Source organism: Eutrigla gurnardus (assembly GCF_963514095.1).
Source record: "Eutrigla gurnardus genome assembly, chromosome: 21".
Taxonomy (NCBI): Eukaryota; Metazoa; Chordata; class Actinopteri; order Perciformes; family Triglidae; genus Eutrigla; species Eutrigla gurnardus.
This window is the reverse complement of record NC_139932.1, coordinates 4,715,956-4,730,741: the sequence shown is the minus strand read 5'-3', so window position 1 is coordinate 4,730,741 and position 14,786 is coordinate 4,715,956. Positions and strand designations below refer to the sequence as shown.

At 44.9% G+C, this 14,786-nt stretch overlaps 2 protein-coding genes across 2 annotated transcripts in view; one reads left to right on the top strand and one right to left on the bottom strand.

Annotated features, from left to right (window-relative positions):
- The window catches only part of LOC311031959 (uncharacterized protein C12orf56-like), an 89,112-nt gene that overhangs the window by 28,421 nt on the left and 45,905 nt on the right, over positions 1-14,786 (bottom strand). The gene's annotated exons all lie outside the window — the stretch shown is intronic.
- LOC311031960 (uncharacterized protein C12orf56-like) overlaps positions 10,445-14,786 on the top strand; it is a 93,828-nt gene continuing 89,486 nt past the window's right edge. Inside the window, exons 1-2 of the mRNA XM_084038562.1 lie at positions 10,445-10,481; positions 11,985-12,137. The gene's annotated coding sequence lies outside the window, so the exon portion shown is untranslated. The remainder of the gene's footprint in view (positions 10,482-11,984; positions 12,138-14,786) is intronic.

Sequence of the window (14,786 nt, the reverse complement as noted above, 5' to 3'; positions counted from 1 at the left end):
AAACAAACATCTGAACATCTGTGTGGTGTTTAGGACATTTTATGAGTTCTGAATGAGTTTTTAAGGAAAATAAATACAACTAGCTTTTTTGTTGCTCTTCATCATGTTCTAAGTGTGCTGACGTTTATTGATCTTAGCTGGATATTGATTAGATAAAAATAGTTTATTCATACTGAAATGTTTGGTCAAGTTTGAAGTCGTGTTACTTTCTAGAAAGCCGGTTTAAGCGTTTATGTTTTTGATATTTCTGTCCATTTATTCTTACTATTACAACAGTTTATGCTTTAAGCTGTTTTACCATTTATGCACCCGTTAGCAAGTTTAACAATTTATCCATCAGGTCACTTTTAGACATCTATTTCAACCATTTATTCTTCACTATTTCAACTGTGTATCTATTATTTCTACTAACTGTTTCAACTTTTTATCCATTATTATGATTAGAAATCTATTTCACCGATTTAACCATGACATGTAGATGACTGTTCAGACCCACAAACAGGTGTTGGATAGGATTCATCCATTAGTGAAAGCAGCGTCATGGTGGCCTGGAGCCAATCAGCTGACTCACTATGTAGATTTATTTTTGGAATTCATTTTTTCCAAATAGACGTCCTCAGCAAACTCTCAACGGTATTTTAGGAAGAGTTTCTGAGACATGAGTTATGACTTACTGATCTGCATCCAAGCTGAAAACGAGTTTCATCACTAAAGTCGATGAAGGAGGTTCCTTTTAGCGCCCACACAGGATGCAGCAGCTCGGACCACGACGGTCTGATCAGATTATGTGGGCATCTTTCCAGTGGACTGTTTCTAGTCCTGTCAGATCAGGTTCAGTCTGCAGCCTGTTGTGAACCACATCTGATTGCTATTTATTGCCTCGTGGTCTGGTTCTTCCACCGATATGGAAACTGATACACCAGGCTGACATTTGCTGCTCATTACAATTTGCATATGGTTCTGTCCTTTTGATGGTTGTTGGACAGCAGACATTTTGTCCTGTTATAGATGTTATGAATGGAGCAACGGCATCATCAATGAGTGTGATTAGACCCGCCCCTCCTGCTCTGTCAATGTGCACTCATGGGAAGAGACCCAGACCATTTCATTCCATGGTTTGATGTCCTGTCACAGTGTCGGAAAAATGCATGATGACATGAAAATACATACAAAAACATGAAATGTGTCTGTTTCGGAATGCCCAAGCACACGCGCGCACACACGCAAGAACGCACGCGCGTCACTCATTGTCGTGGAAACAGAATAAAATTGAACAATGACGGTCAGAGCTGGTATAAAAGAGCTGTCGGCCATTTTGCGTTCTCTTTTCGCACTTGATCTTGACACGACTTGGTGAAACTGTAGAGTGGACCCAAACAGTAGAGAGTTTCAAGCAAAAGACCCCAAAACAGCAGAGAGTTTTACACCGCCGAAGAAGAAGGACCTGAAGACATCTTTATTCGGAAACCAGAGGATCGTAGACAGCGACTGCGGGGAAGAAGAGGCCGACGAAGGCCCTCCGGGCTGCGGATCCAGAGGCAGCCCCAGGGCCCAGATCTGAACCGCGGGATGCGGGTAAGACAACTTTGTTGGTTATTTCGTTTTACTTGTTGATTCATCCCTTAAAGACGCTAAAAGCGCCCAAAGTCAGAAATCAGTGTCACTTTTGGAGTTTGACGGTGAACAACAGTTCACATCAGTTCACGAGGACTGGTGGGAAAACCGACATTTGGTGAAAGCAGACACTCGCTCCAGGATGTCTTCAATGTAATATTTGTGGGACAGAATGTGTTAAATATGGCGGGGGAGCCGTGGAGTGTTGTTTGGTCGGAAAGTTGTGTTGTTTTGGTTTGAAGACGTCAAATCTTCCACATCTTCCATGGAGATTTATGAACAAAGATGGCGCCGGTCCATATTTCATAAAATGCTCAACATGGGTTTTAGTGGAAATGACGGAAGTGTGACGTCGGCCCGGACAGTTCGGTAAAGTTGGAAATATATTTACATTTTCAAACTTCCGGGATCAATAAATCTGAAGTGAAGTTATGAGTGGAGTTATTGATTTTTGTTACAGCGTCTTACTCTCGTCTTGTGCGCATAGAGATCAATGTTCTCCGTCCAGCTCGGAGGAGCTTATTTATGTAAAAAATGGGGGTTTTGGTCCTTATAGCTCGTAGTCTATGATATTAATGTGGGACAGAGGCATCATTTCTGTTTGAAAAACGTGTCACTTCAGATTTATTGATCCCGGAAGTTTGAATCTGTGAATATATTTCCTACTTTACCGAAGTGGCCGGATGACGTCCACCGAGTTGTGCGTCGTTGCTTGTTGCTCTTCTGTCTTCGAGGAACCAGAGAGATCTGTTAACAAGCGCTGCAACCTGTTGCTCATTATAAATCACCGAGCCCAATGATCCAAAGAAAGTGTCGGTGGAATCAGCTCATCCAGCAGATTCACATGGTTTTCATTGATTTGAATGAACTATTTCTAGAAATGTGTTTTTGGCTGCTTTTGATTGTGACTTTTAAGAGTTGGTGGTGACAATTTATATTTCAGGATGTGAGTATTTTCTTCCAGAAAGTCCTTTTATGATGAAAATGTTGATGGTATTTTCATTTTTAAATGCAACAAAAGCTTAAAGGTTGTGTTTGTTACTGTCCTTAGACCGTTGGGCGCGTCACCTGGACTTCCGTCCTGCTGCCGGACGGAAGGCTGATCCTGAGGAGGGTCCCGGCTCCCGCCTCCTCCAGCAGCTCCTTGGGGAGCTCATCACCCAGGTTTTCCCCTCCCAAACCTTTTTCCACAGGTTTCCCTGCAACCCTCTTCTCTCTCTCCTCTTCCTCTTCCTCTTCAAGCTCCTCTCCTACCTGCTCCCTTGCCTCCTCACCTGCCCAGCCCCCCCCACCCCCCAGCCCCCCCTTTTGTTTTTCCCCTATCTCCCCCCTCAACCTCTTCTCCGAACTCCCCCCTATGTTCTCCCCCTTGCCCCCCATTACCTACTTTGGCTCATCCTCGAGCTCCTCCCCCAGCCCCCCCTTTTGTTCTTCCCTTATCTCCCCCCTTGACCCCTTCTCTGAGCTCCACCCCATTCTCTCCCCCGTTCCCCCCCGAACCACCTCTCCTTGGTCCTCGAGCTCCTACCCCGGCTCCTCCCCCAGCCCCCCCTTTTGTTCTTCCCCTATCTCCCCCCTTGACCCTTTTTCTGAGCTCCACCCCATTCTCTCCCCCGTTCCCCCCCGAACCAACTCTTCCCCAAGCTCCTCCCCCCGCTCCCCCTTTTGTTCTTCCCCTATCTCCCCCCTCAACCCCTTCTCTGAGCTCCACCCCATTCTCTCCCCCGTTCCCTCCCAAAGCAGCTTTCCTTCTACCTCAAGCTCCTCCCCCAGCCCCTCCTCATGTTCTTCCTCCTTCTCCCCCCTCAGGCTCTTCCCTGGTCTCTCCCCCATGCTCTGCCCCGTGCCTGAAAAGGAGTCCCGGACTCCTCTAGCTCGTGATCCTCCAATGAAGATCACACTTAGAACAGCATTAGCTAGTTTAGCTGCGACAGCCTCAGCCCCTAGCTCGTCACCTGTCTCCTCCACCTCACAGCCCCTAGATAGTCTCCAAGAATTTAGGCGGATCTCAACGGGCCCGGAGCTAAAGTGGGTTAGGAACATGCGGGCCCTTTTGCGAGAGAGGAAACAACAGCTTAGCGTAGGGCGTAAAAGAGCTGCTGGACAGCTGGGAGGCAGCCCTCCTAAGAAGCGCCGGGTGTTAGAGTTTGATAGTTTGTTTTGGGAAACCCACTTAGAGGCCATGCTTCAATAACAAAATGGCCTGTAATGTCCCGTCCTGTCCTGTCCCATCCTGTCCTGTTCTGTCCTGTCCTGTCCTGTCCTGTTCTGTCCTGTCCCAACCTGTCCTGTTCTGTCCTGTCCTGTCCTGTCCCGTCCTGTCCTGTCCTGTGATGTTGTGTCCTATCGTGTGATGTCCTGTCCTGTGATGTCCTGTCCCAACCTGTCCTGTTCTGTCCCGTCCTGTCCTGTCCTGTTCTGTTCTGTCCCGTCCTGTCCCGTCCTGTTCTGTCCCGTCCTGTCCCGTCCTGTTCTGTCCTGTCCCAACCTGTTCTTTCCTGTCCCGTCCTGTCCTGTCCTGTGATGTTGTGTCCTGTCCTGTGATGCTGTGTCCTGTCCTGTCCTGTTCTGTCCTGTCCCAACCTGTCCTGTGATGCTGTGTCCTGTCCTGTCCTGTTCTGTCCTGTCCCAACCTGTCCTGTTCTGTCCTGTCCTGTGATGTTGTGTCCTGTCGTGTGATGTCCTGTCCTGTGATGTCCTGTCCTGTCCTGTCCTGTCCCGTCCTGTCCTGTGATGTTTTGTTCTGTCCTGTGATGTCCTGTCGTGTGATGTCCTCTCCTGTCCTGTGATGTCCTGTCCTGTGATGTTTTGTTCTGTCCTGTGATGTCCTGTCGTGTGATGTCCTCTCCTGTCCTGTGATGTCCTGTCCTGTGATGTTTTGTTCTGTCCTGTGATGTCTTGTGATGTCCTGTCCTGTGATGTCCTGTCGTGTGATGTCCTGTCGTGTGATGTCCTGTCGTGTGATGTCCTCTCCTGTCGTGTGATGTCCTCTCCTGTCCTGTGATGTCCTCTCCTGTTCTGTCCTGTCTTGTGATGTCCTGCTCTGTCTTGTACTGTTCTGGACATCGCAGGCCATTACAGGACAGGGCAGGACACAACTGATCAGATGTCACGTGTGTCCTTTGTTGAGCCGTTATGTCCCGTCCAAACAGGACAAATGAGGTAAGTAAGAATGTCCCTCCTAGTGGATTCTAGTCGGGGTCCATTCAACAGGTAATAGTGTCCTCTGTGGTGGACTTGAAGGATCAAAAGGTGAGTTGGACAGCTACACAATGTATGATTTGTATTCTTTATGCACCTGGCCTTGAAACTAATTACATTAATTTTGTATGCAGGATTCCATTTGATTGTCTTCAGCACTGCCTTGGACCCAAATTGGAAAGAAGACCCAGAGGAACCCCAGGACCCCCAGGACCCTCAGGACCCTCAGGACCAGACCACAGAGACGAGGGAAGCAATGCCTTGATACTGAAATGGAAGAACCAGGTAAGGAATAACTGTATTAAGCTGCTATTATTATTATTATTATTATTATTATTATTATTATTATGCTTGATCTAATACATTTACCTTTGTTTTCTTCATGAAGTCAATTTAAGAAATCAATGAAATGTTTTTTTTTTCATTCATAAAGAAGCCACAGGATGAGAAAGATGAGCAAGCGCCCAGAGATGAAGATGAGGGAAGCGACGTGTCCACAGAGAACATGGACGAGCACAGCGAGGCATCAAAGTATGTGAACTTGATTATGTTGCAGTGACTTTATGTGAGCACACGTCTGTAAAATGTCTCTCTAGATACTGTAAGTTTCCTCCAGAATATAATAGCGTTGCTCCCCACTGCTGCTCTAAGTGTTTTCTGTTCTTCTTGTCCTTTCTCTTCAGGTCCATCAGGTCCAGGTCTATGAAGTCTGTCTGTCTCCTCACCAGCAGCAAAGCAGCAGAGCGTCTAAGCTCCAGAGAAGATGCTCTCCTCCAGAGACGTGTCCAGACTTCTGCTTATGAGAGCTGAGCAAACAGCTGACCAGTCGGCAGAGAGCATTCTGGGAAGTGCCAGCTGAAAGACATCTCCAGTGTCTACAGTACATCATCAGACCATCCAAACAGTTCCTCCAATAAAAAGACAAAAGTCTGTCTACGTTTACGATTGGTCTCTGTCTTTAATGTTGGATGTAAAAGAAAGATAGAAGCTGAAAACATGGAGTGGACTCAAACGTGTAAAATCATTGTTCTCAGTCACTTTGCTGCAGTTATCAAATTCAAATAGTTTCACATCACATCATCATGGAATCAGTCTTGAACCACTTTGAGTCACTTCTATATAGAAACAACCTTAGAATGTATTCTAAACATACAGCCTACAGATATCATAAAGCCCTCAGATAACTTCAGATAGCAGTGAAACAGCACCATCTTGTGGTGGCCGTGTGTTGCTATAAGTCCAACCAGAAGCCTCCGTAAACACTGTTGTCACGGTGTGTTACCTTTCCAGCTTATCGGCCCTGAACCCTAGTTGGGAGCACGCTGTGGATGCTAACGTGACCTTTGCTCGTTCAGCTGGTGACCCGCATTTCTAGTGTCCGGGTGACACGACCAGAAGAATGACAGGAGAGATCCTTCACCGTCCAACCAGAGGCTTTCATTGAGTCGTCTACAAGAGGACAAACGCTGCAGTCTTGTGAGGCTGTAATCTTCAGCTCATCTAATACACTTCTGCTGGCTAACAACACTCATTTGTACATCAACTTCACCGGCTGCAGCGAGGGAGCAGCGGCTTCTCACATCCACACACATCCACGGAGACTACGCTTCCCATCACACCTCACCTCACATACAGGTACGCAGGTTACCCATAAGGCCGGCAACACTACCCCCACCCTGGATGATAATTACATCCCTAATATCACTCCAGCATTAATACACTGCTGAAATATTCCCCATGAAACCACATTTCCCACAGTCTATGAAGGGGTCCTCTCCCAGTGAGAGAACTTAAAGGCGAGGATGGGTAAAGGAATATCCAACAGAAGTCCATTGAACACACCGTGTGTCCTTCGTCCATAAAGGGAGCTGAGTGTCCATAACATAACATCCTTCTGCAGACTGAAAGGTTCAATACTGCTAATGCAGCGTTTAGCTCTGGCGTCGTGTGACATCACCCTGTGGTTTTCTCTTGTTTTGATGTAGTTTTCCATTTACACACATACCCCTCTACTGGAATATCACTTAACGTGCAAATATGGAATCATGTAATGCAGCAAGTATTGAGATTACTCTACAGTTTACCATCTTAGACCGAAACATAGAAAACAATTTCTGGAGCTTTTTTCCTTCCTCATCCTAGAGGGGCGCTGTATCGGCCAAAACCCCAGCGCAGGCATCTGAGGAGGGCAGCGTTGGGCGTACAGCCAGCCTCAGGTAAAGTGGCGGTCTCACAATGCTCAGTGACCGACACAGTCACCAAGCAGGTCTGGTGCTCTGCGGACCCTCCTCCGTCTCAGTAGAGCTCAAAGGTGGGCCAACAGTCTGCTCCCCGACAGGATCCTGGGTCCCAGCCTCATCCAGTTGAGGCTGAGGGAGGATGTCAGGAGGCCGGCGGCCGCTCGGTGAAGACGGTGGCGAAGAGAAGACACCCTGCGGTGATTCAAGTTTAACATCAAAGTCAAAGAAAAGCCACAAACCCGGAGAGGAATGCTATCTGTAGTGAGCTCAATCTAAGACCCTCTTGGGTTCTTGGCCTCCTAAACCCCGCCTGTGAAGGGTCTCCTCCAAGAAGTTTGTAAACAAAGTCATGGCTGGGATCAACTCGTACCCAAAGTGACGTCTGAAAAATGTCTCAATGGAGCAATGGACTTCTGATCTTGTCAAGTAGAACGCTGCATTAAGCCAATACACTTTGGGAAACCAGTTCATGCCCAACGACATCATTTTTCAGATGCAGCTACGGCTCCGGTCCAGTCAGCTACCTTCCACCAACTAACAAAAGAGGAGAGGTCACCATCCCAAGAATGGAACTGACAGCTGCTATGTTGTCAGTCAAAGTGGACAAAATGCTCAGAGCAGAATTGCAGTTGCTACTGAAAAAATCTGTTTTTTGGACTGATAGTCAAGCAGTAATCATGTACATTGCAAATGAGTCAACAGTCAGAGATAACACAAATGTATCAGGATGGAAGGATGTGGAGACCACGTTAAATCCAGCTGACGATGCATCGAGGACTAAGTGCTGGAAGATTTGTGGATGGAAAAAGACTTTCCTGTTGAGGCCAGCCAGTGAACGGCCAAATGCACCATGAAATCCCATGCACTTAATCCAGATGACCCTGAGGTCAAAGTCAGGTTGGTTGTTTTGAAGGAAACAGAGACCCTACCACCCAGCTGCTCTCTGATGCCTCCTGTTGGCTGAAGAAAGGCTGTGGCATCATGGGTATTAAAGTTAAAAAGGCTCTTAGAATCTCACGCAAAACAGAAAAAGGAAAAGGAATCCTGTGTCGACCGCCCGTACACAAGATCACAAAGTAAAGTGACTAACTCAGGCTTTTTTTCAGCTTTTTACTCATGAAGATATTTTTATAATTATCCTCATAATGGAAATTCACCACGATCATCTTATTGTGAGTTCATGATGGAGGATTTTCCCATTCCTAATCTGGGGTATAGTTGCTCTTTAAATTGGCAGTTCACATGTATAAGTGTTTCTCTCTGGAGTTTGGAGACTCCGTTTGTTACTCCAGCCATCAGATGAAGGGTGATAAATACAATATTTGCCTGTGGAAAAGCAGATATTCAAGTAAAGTACTTGGACCTAAAAACTGTACTTTAAAGTACTTGAGTAACTATTATTTGCAGCCGCAAAGAAAAACAATATTAAAGTCAGAATGAACTCAAATCTCATTCTGTGTTGTTAGACCAAAGACGACATGATACTCTGATCAAAGACTCCACGTCAGTGTGCAGGTTGTTATCATTCCTGTAACCGCGGTTACCGTGCTTTTGAATCCCATTCAAACTCTTCCTCCTGGTTTCCAAAGCAGCGGCTGGTCTGGCTCCACAGAACATCTCAGACATGAGTGTGAATTGAGTTTTTGTGTCCCATGCAACGAGAAGTGGATCACCCGGTGGTTTCATGGACTACCATTCTAAAGCCTCAAGTTCATAATCTGCCTTCTGGTCCATTTGACTCTAAATGGACCATCATTTACCAAATGAACATCATGCTGGAATGTTTTATTAAATGGCATAAAAGTAGCCAGTGATGGGACAATATAGGATTTTATTGCTTAAAAAAAACAAAAAAACACTGACAATCCCACCATCAGGATGACGGTAAATATCATCACTTGAACTGAAAAAGCTGTCGTGAAGAGAAATGAAAAACAGAGCCGTACTTTTTAAAAAACAGGCTTTGGGGAATGATGAGAAAGAACAGACTCATATTGTTTTAAAATGTGTCCAAAGTATTTTACTCAACTGGAAGGACAGATCAAAACTATCAACCCACCATTGGCTTAATCTATGAACCGACCATGCAAATCTGGAACAGCTTACCTCACTGTTGGTACTATTACTTGTTAATACTACCACTACTGCTAGTACTACTACTACTATACTACCACCAACACCAAATACAGTTGGAACCCAAGGGCCCAGATTTCTGCCTAAAAGCCCATTACATATTATTACACTGTGGCTGTAACGCTCCTGGTGATGTTGGGACTTTGAAATTGTATTGACTCTGGAGCGTATTCTAGTCCTGCTCCATGTGTTAAGATGACTTCTGATGTGACGCTATAAATAACATTGAAGTGAATAAGATTGAATTGGATCATCAATAAAAGACAATATGACAGCATTCAATCAAACTTGGTTTCCTTTTCTCTTTACTTTCACGTTTGTTTTTCTTCTTTGGTGTTTGTTTTGGTTTGTAGCTTTTCTTGTGTATGTATTACTATTTTGTTTGTAGTACTAGTATAGTTGCAAATACTTATATTTCTATGTAAAAAACTCTATTTTGTTCTCTTGTTTTGTAAATTCTTGTTTTGTCACCAATAACTAAATAATAATAATAACAATAACAATAATAATAAATTGTCATTTATATATTTGTTTTCTACTTGTGTTCTCATTATATTAAAAGAAAAACATCATGCCAAGTATTTTTTTTTCTAGAAAAAGGGGAATAACACTCATCTTATCTTTTCTATTTTAAGTTACATTAATGGATATTATGGATATTTAATTTACTTGGCTTCTATTTTTTAACAGTCTTATTATTCTATCTTATTTGAAACGCACGTGTACACATGCATGTACATAATCAAATACAAGTACAATTTAATGGAAAACAATCATAATGGTTTAATTGAAAATGAATGATTGGTGATTTATGAGATGAAAAGTACATATTTGACCTTGGTAATAATATTGACTCAAGATCACCTTTGAAGATTGTGATAGAAAGCTCTTCAAAAAGATAGTAAGTGGACATTTCGTTGCGATTATACGGATAAAATGGTAAATTATTTGTAACTTAATTTACATGAAAGAATCTCACCTGGCAACCACCGTCTCCGCTCTAAAACCTCTCCGGCTAACAGCCTGACTTATTTATTTGTTGTTTTTGATCGACTTAAATGATTTGGAGCAGACATAAAAATCTACATTAATAATAAATACATATGTCGTATTTTAAAATGCATTTTGCAACTATAGATTGTAAGGAAAAGAAAAAAAGAAAGGTTCCGCTCTTATATCGATCGGACCACTATTAGCGACGAACCAGATGTTCAAGGTCCAAAAAACAAACCCCACATTTTGACGCTTGCAGCTGAGGTTTAGTAAAGATATGGCGGAACAACCAGTGAGAGTGTAAGTTTAACTGTAGAAATACTTCATATAAACTTCAATGGCACTTAATCTTGTTAAAATACCATGAATATGTGCTCCTTTTTAAAATGTGTATTTCATCAGGACCATGGTGTGACAGCTTGTGTGTCAGATTTCATTGTCTGGTTTATGCTAGTAGCAAATCTGCTGGACAAGGGAGGCTTTCTACGTAAATAAACGTGATACAAATCCATTTAGTTCGGCTTATTTCTGTGTGTTAAAACTTGATGAAGAAACATAAATGTATGCAGTTACCTATTTTGGCCAATAGATGGCGCTGTTTAATTATTTATGCCCTCAGGCGTTACGCGATTGGTGCTGTTTGTCCTTTACCGGACACGTGTTTGCAGGTATTTGCTCCGCGGGCCGCCATGTTGGTTCAGTGTTTGTTTATGGTTTGCAAGGTAAGCACTATATGTATCTCTCCACATCTTAGTGAAATATCTTGACCATAAATCGTTAATTCGCTGTTCCATTTAAATGATGTGTTTATTGAGATGTTTGTCTACCACCATGATGAAGTGTTGGGATTTATTGCCTGGTTTTATACGAGTATGTCGGCTGTGATTATGGCTAGCTTTGTTAGCTGTATGTGTGCTAGCTCCGCGGATACTGTTAGCTATTAATCTTCCTGTGGGTTTTCTCTCATGCTCTGTGTTTTGAGCTGGAACCTTGTTTTAAGGGGTTTAATAGCTGTGAGGGCCCATCGCTTTATTCTGAATACTGTACAGTTACTTTATGACTTTATGACATATGACTTGACTGACGTCAGTGTTTTTTATGGTTTGCAAGGTGGAGCCGCCAGCATCGACACTTAATAAACCGCGCGGTCTCAGCCACGATCTTGACCGTCCGTGTGTCCGACTCGTCCCTCGCATTGACCCAACAAAATCCCACATCAACACAACGCAGAGTCTCCGGGTGTAGAGAGGCGCCATCTCACACGGGCTGGGTTACATCTTTGCTGCCGTGACCAGGATGGTGGCGCTTCGAGACCGAAGAGGAAGTGAAGCTGTCGGCTGTCAGACTGGGCAGAAACCTCCACTACGCTGCTGTATTGAACCGTTCTTCTCCAAGTGGATCGTGTGACGAACTGAGCTACTAGTGTGGAGATGCATTGCCAGGATCTTCATCCTCTCGAACATATCCTTTGAAGGTTGAAGTGCATCTTATTGTGTTGTTATTCATTTGGAAAAAAAGGAGAACATTTAAAGTGACTTGAATAGTGAATGAGTTTATTCTGTGTGGAACATTTCCATAAGGACAATCTGTGATTGATATTAGCAAGTGTTGCTGGTTTATCTCATCCATATTCTCTGTGCTGAACATAGCTGTGTTATGACGTTTTGAGTTACATTTCAGTTTAACGTGAGTTTTTGGGGTATCAAGTGATAATTGTGCCACACATTTTATTTTGGTTAACGGGCCGGTACGATACACGCCATCACATCCAGAACTGTCTGTCTGCCTGTCTGTCTGCTGCAGTATTTGTACGCCTTCAACATCGTCCCCATGAAGTCCATGGATCCGTCGGAGCTGGTGAAGCAGCCGAAGGACGGGACAGAAAACCCGTACAGAGCCTCGGCCAAAGACAAGACCGACAAACTGAAGGTGGACTTCAGCGCCGCACAGGAGGAGGTACCGAGAGCTTTCATGCCTTTCTTATGAATATCAGCTGATCAGCCACTGACTGTTATCAGCTGGTAGTCGTTCTAAACCGTCTGATCGGTGAGCCGATCTGATGACTCGTCAAATCTTTGTGGAAATGTTTTCACAACTCGTTTGTCTGCTTTGAAGCCTGCTCTTTAATTGGCTCTCAGAGGGGCGTGTCCTGTCTGAACCGCTCAGATTCTTAATAAATACACGTGAACTAACCTACCTCATTTACATGTATAGGGTTTTAAATCTAGTAGCATTTTATTATTTCAACCAGCTCTCATCATGACTGCCAGTGAGATCCTTTAAAAAGAAAATGACACTGCAGGTCACTTAGAGGTGCTGAATGTGGTCATGTGTTCCATTTGTATTCTGTGTCTGTCCTTCCTGTCGTCTGTTCAGGAGCCGGCCCATCAGTTCTTCTTCGACCTGAGCCAGAAGTAGGCGGGGGGTTTCCGGGGCCGCGGCAGGAAGAGACATCCGGACGAGGACGGACGAGGACGAGAGCAGCAGCGTGACCGAGGGGACGGGGGTCCTCACGGACAGACCAAGCAGCCCCGCAGGCACCGTGAGTCCAGCCGGTCTGGGAGAACAGCTCTAGTGCTGCGTTTTCTAAATGGGGAGGGTTTCCAGTCTAAACACTGGACCCTCCATCAGATCAGGACACAGTCTCAAAAACCTCAGAACATGAGGAGGGTCCGTCTACCAGGAACCACCGAAGCACCATAGAAGTGTTCAGAATAAGACAATAGTTAGAACATAGTTATTCCCCATGGCAGAAATGCACTACGACGTGTCATCAGAGCAGTGCTGCAGGAGAAACGCTCATAATAGTAAAAAGTCATCAGCAGCAGATGATGGTGTTTGTTGTTGTGATACTCGTTTTGGCCACAAGAGGGTGAAGCGGATCACGACTGACACGAAAATAATTCATGTTTTAAGTAACATAATTGACTAAAACACAATATGTGCACCTCGTGTTTGGAGTTTTCCACCTGTTTCAAAGATGAAAAACAATCAAGGAACTGAACGTCTTTTTTCAGCTGATTTTAAGTAATTAACAGAGGAGAACATTTAGATCAGGTGCTTTTACACAGAGGTAACGCTACAATCACGCCTTCACGCCGGTTTTGTGGAACCAGAGAGGCCGTGACGTGTAACAAGTCGCCGTCGCCGGTTGCGTGACGTCTTAAATGAGCGTCAGAGATCCGATCAGCTGGAGGGGAGGTGAACTTTTGCTCGTCGTGCCACGCTACGTGTTAGCTACTCGCTAACATATGAGTGAAGTGGCGATCACTAACATTAAGACAAGGGGTGCAGTCCAATAGTCTATTTGCTTAGGAAGGTTCCTAACTGAAGAAGTGACCTGGAAGTAAACAAGTGGCCGCCATGATAAGAGCCGTTGGGATTCTCTAAATGCAAAGGAAAGGAGCTCCAATGCTTCCTTTCAGAGCTCCTTTAGCATCGGATGCAACGGACCTTCCTATAGGAAAGGAAAGGAGATCACGCCGACCCACAATTCTTTGCTAGAGCAACATTAAAAGTGCTGCACACTTTGGCCGTTCATGAAAACAAACCGTATGTGCATTTGCATATTTATCAATTCCTTTCATGCAGACATATAGTCATTGGAACTGTGTTGATAAATGTGTGTGGACAGTGATAATAATTTAATGGTATTTTTATTTATTTCAATCATGTTACAAATGTTTGACCTAAACGAAACTAAAACCACAAATGAAATGTAAATACAGCAAACGGTCAAACAGGAAGGAGGAGCTGCTGGACCTGAAGCCGGTCATTGAACCAGCTGTTTATAAAACCAACATGTGGAGAAGTGGACGACGCCTTTTTTGTAGTCCATTATTGTAGTTTCTCCAGCGCAGACGCACGTCAATCACCGGTGCCGATCATCAGCTGTCAATCATCAGCAGCATTATAATGACGTAGCTTAGTGAAAGTCCGGTCGGATTCTCTGAGCACCGCCGTCGTCGTTTCCTAAATCCCTTTGAGTTCTCCTATCGCCTTTCCTTGACCCTTTGACGTTTCCTCCAGAGGTCAAGGAATAGGAGTTAGGAATAGGAGTTAGGAATAGGAGTTAGGACCTAATTTTTTGACTATTGGACTGCCCCCAGAGTGAAACTTTACTTTAACTGGACATCCAGCATGTCCTGGGGCGGTTTGCAGCCGAGTGTGAAGCAGCCGGGATGAGGATTAGCACCTCCAAATCTGAGGCCATGGTTCTCGACCGGAAAAAGGTGGCTTGCTCCCTCCAGGTCGGGGGGGAGTTCCTGCCTCAAGTGGAGGAGTTTAAGTATCTTGGGGTCTTGTTCACGAGTGAGGGAAGGATGGAACGCGAGATTGACAGGCGGATCGGTGCAGCGGCTGCAGTAATGCGGTCGCTGTATCGGTCCGTCGTGGTAAAGAGAGAGCTAAGCCGAAAGGCGAAGCTCTCGGTTTACCGGTCAATCTACGTTCCTACCCTCACCTATGGTCAAGAACTTTGGGTCATGACCGAAAGAATAAGATCCCGGATACAAGCGGCCGAAATGAGCTTCCTCCGCAGGGTGGCGGGGCGCTCCCTTAGAGATAGGGTGAGGAGCTCCGTCACACGGGGGGAGCTCGGAGTAG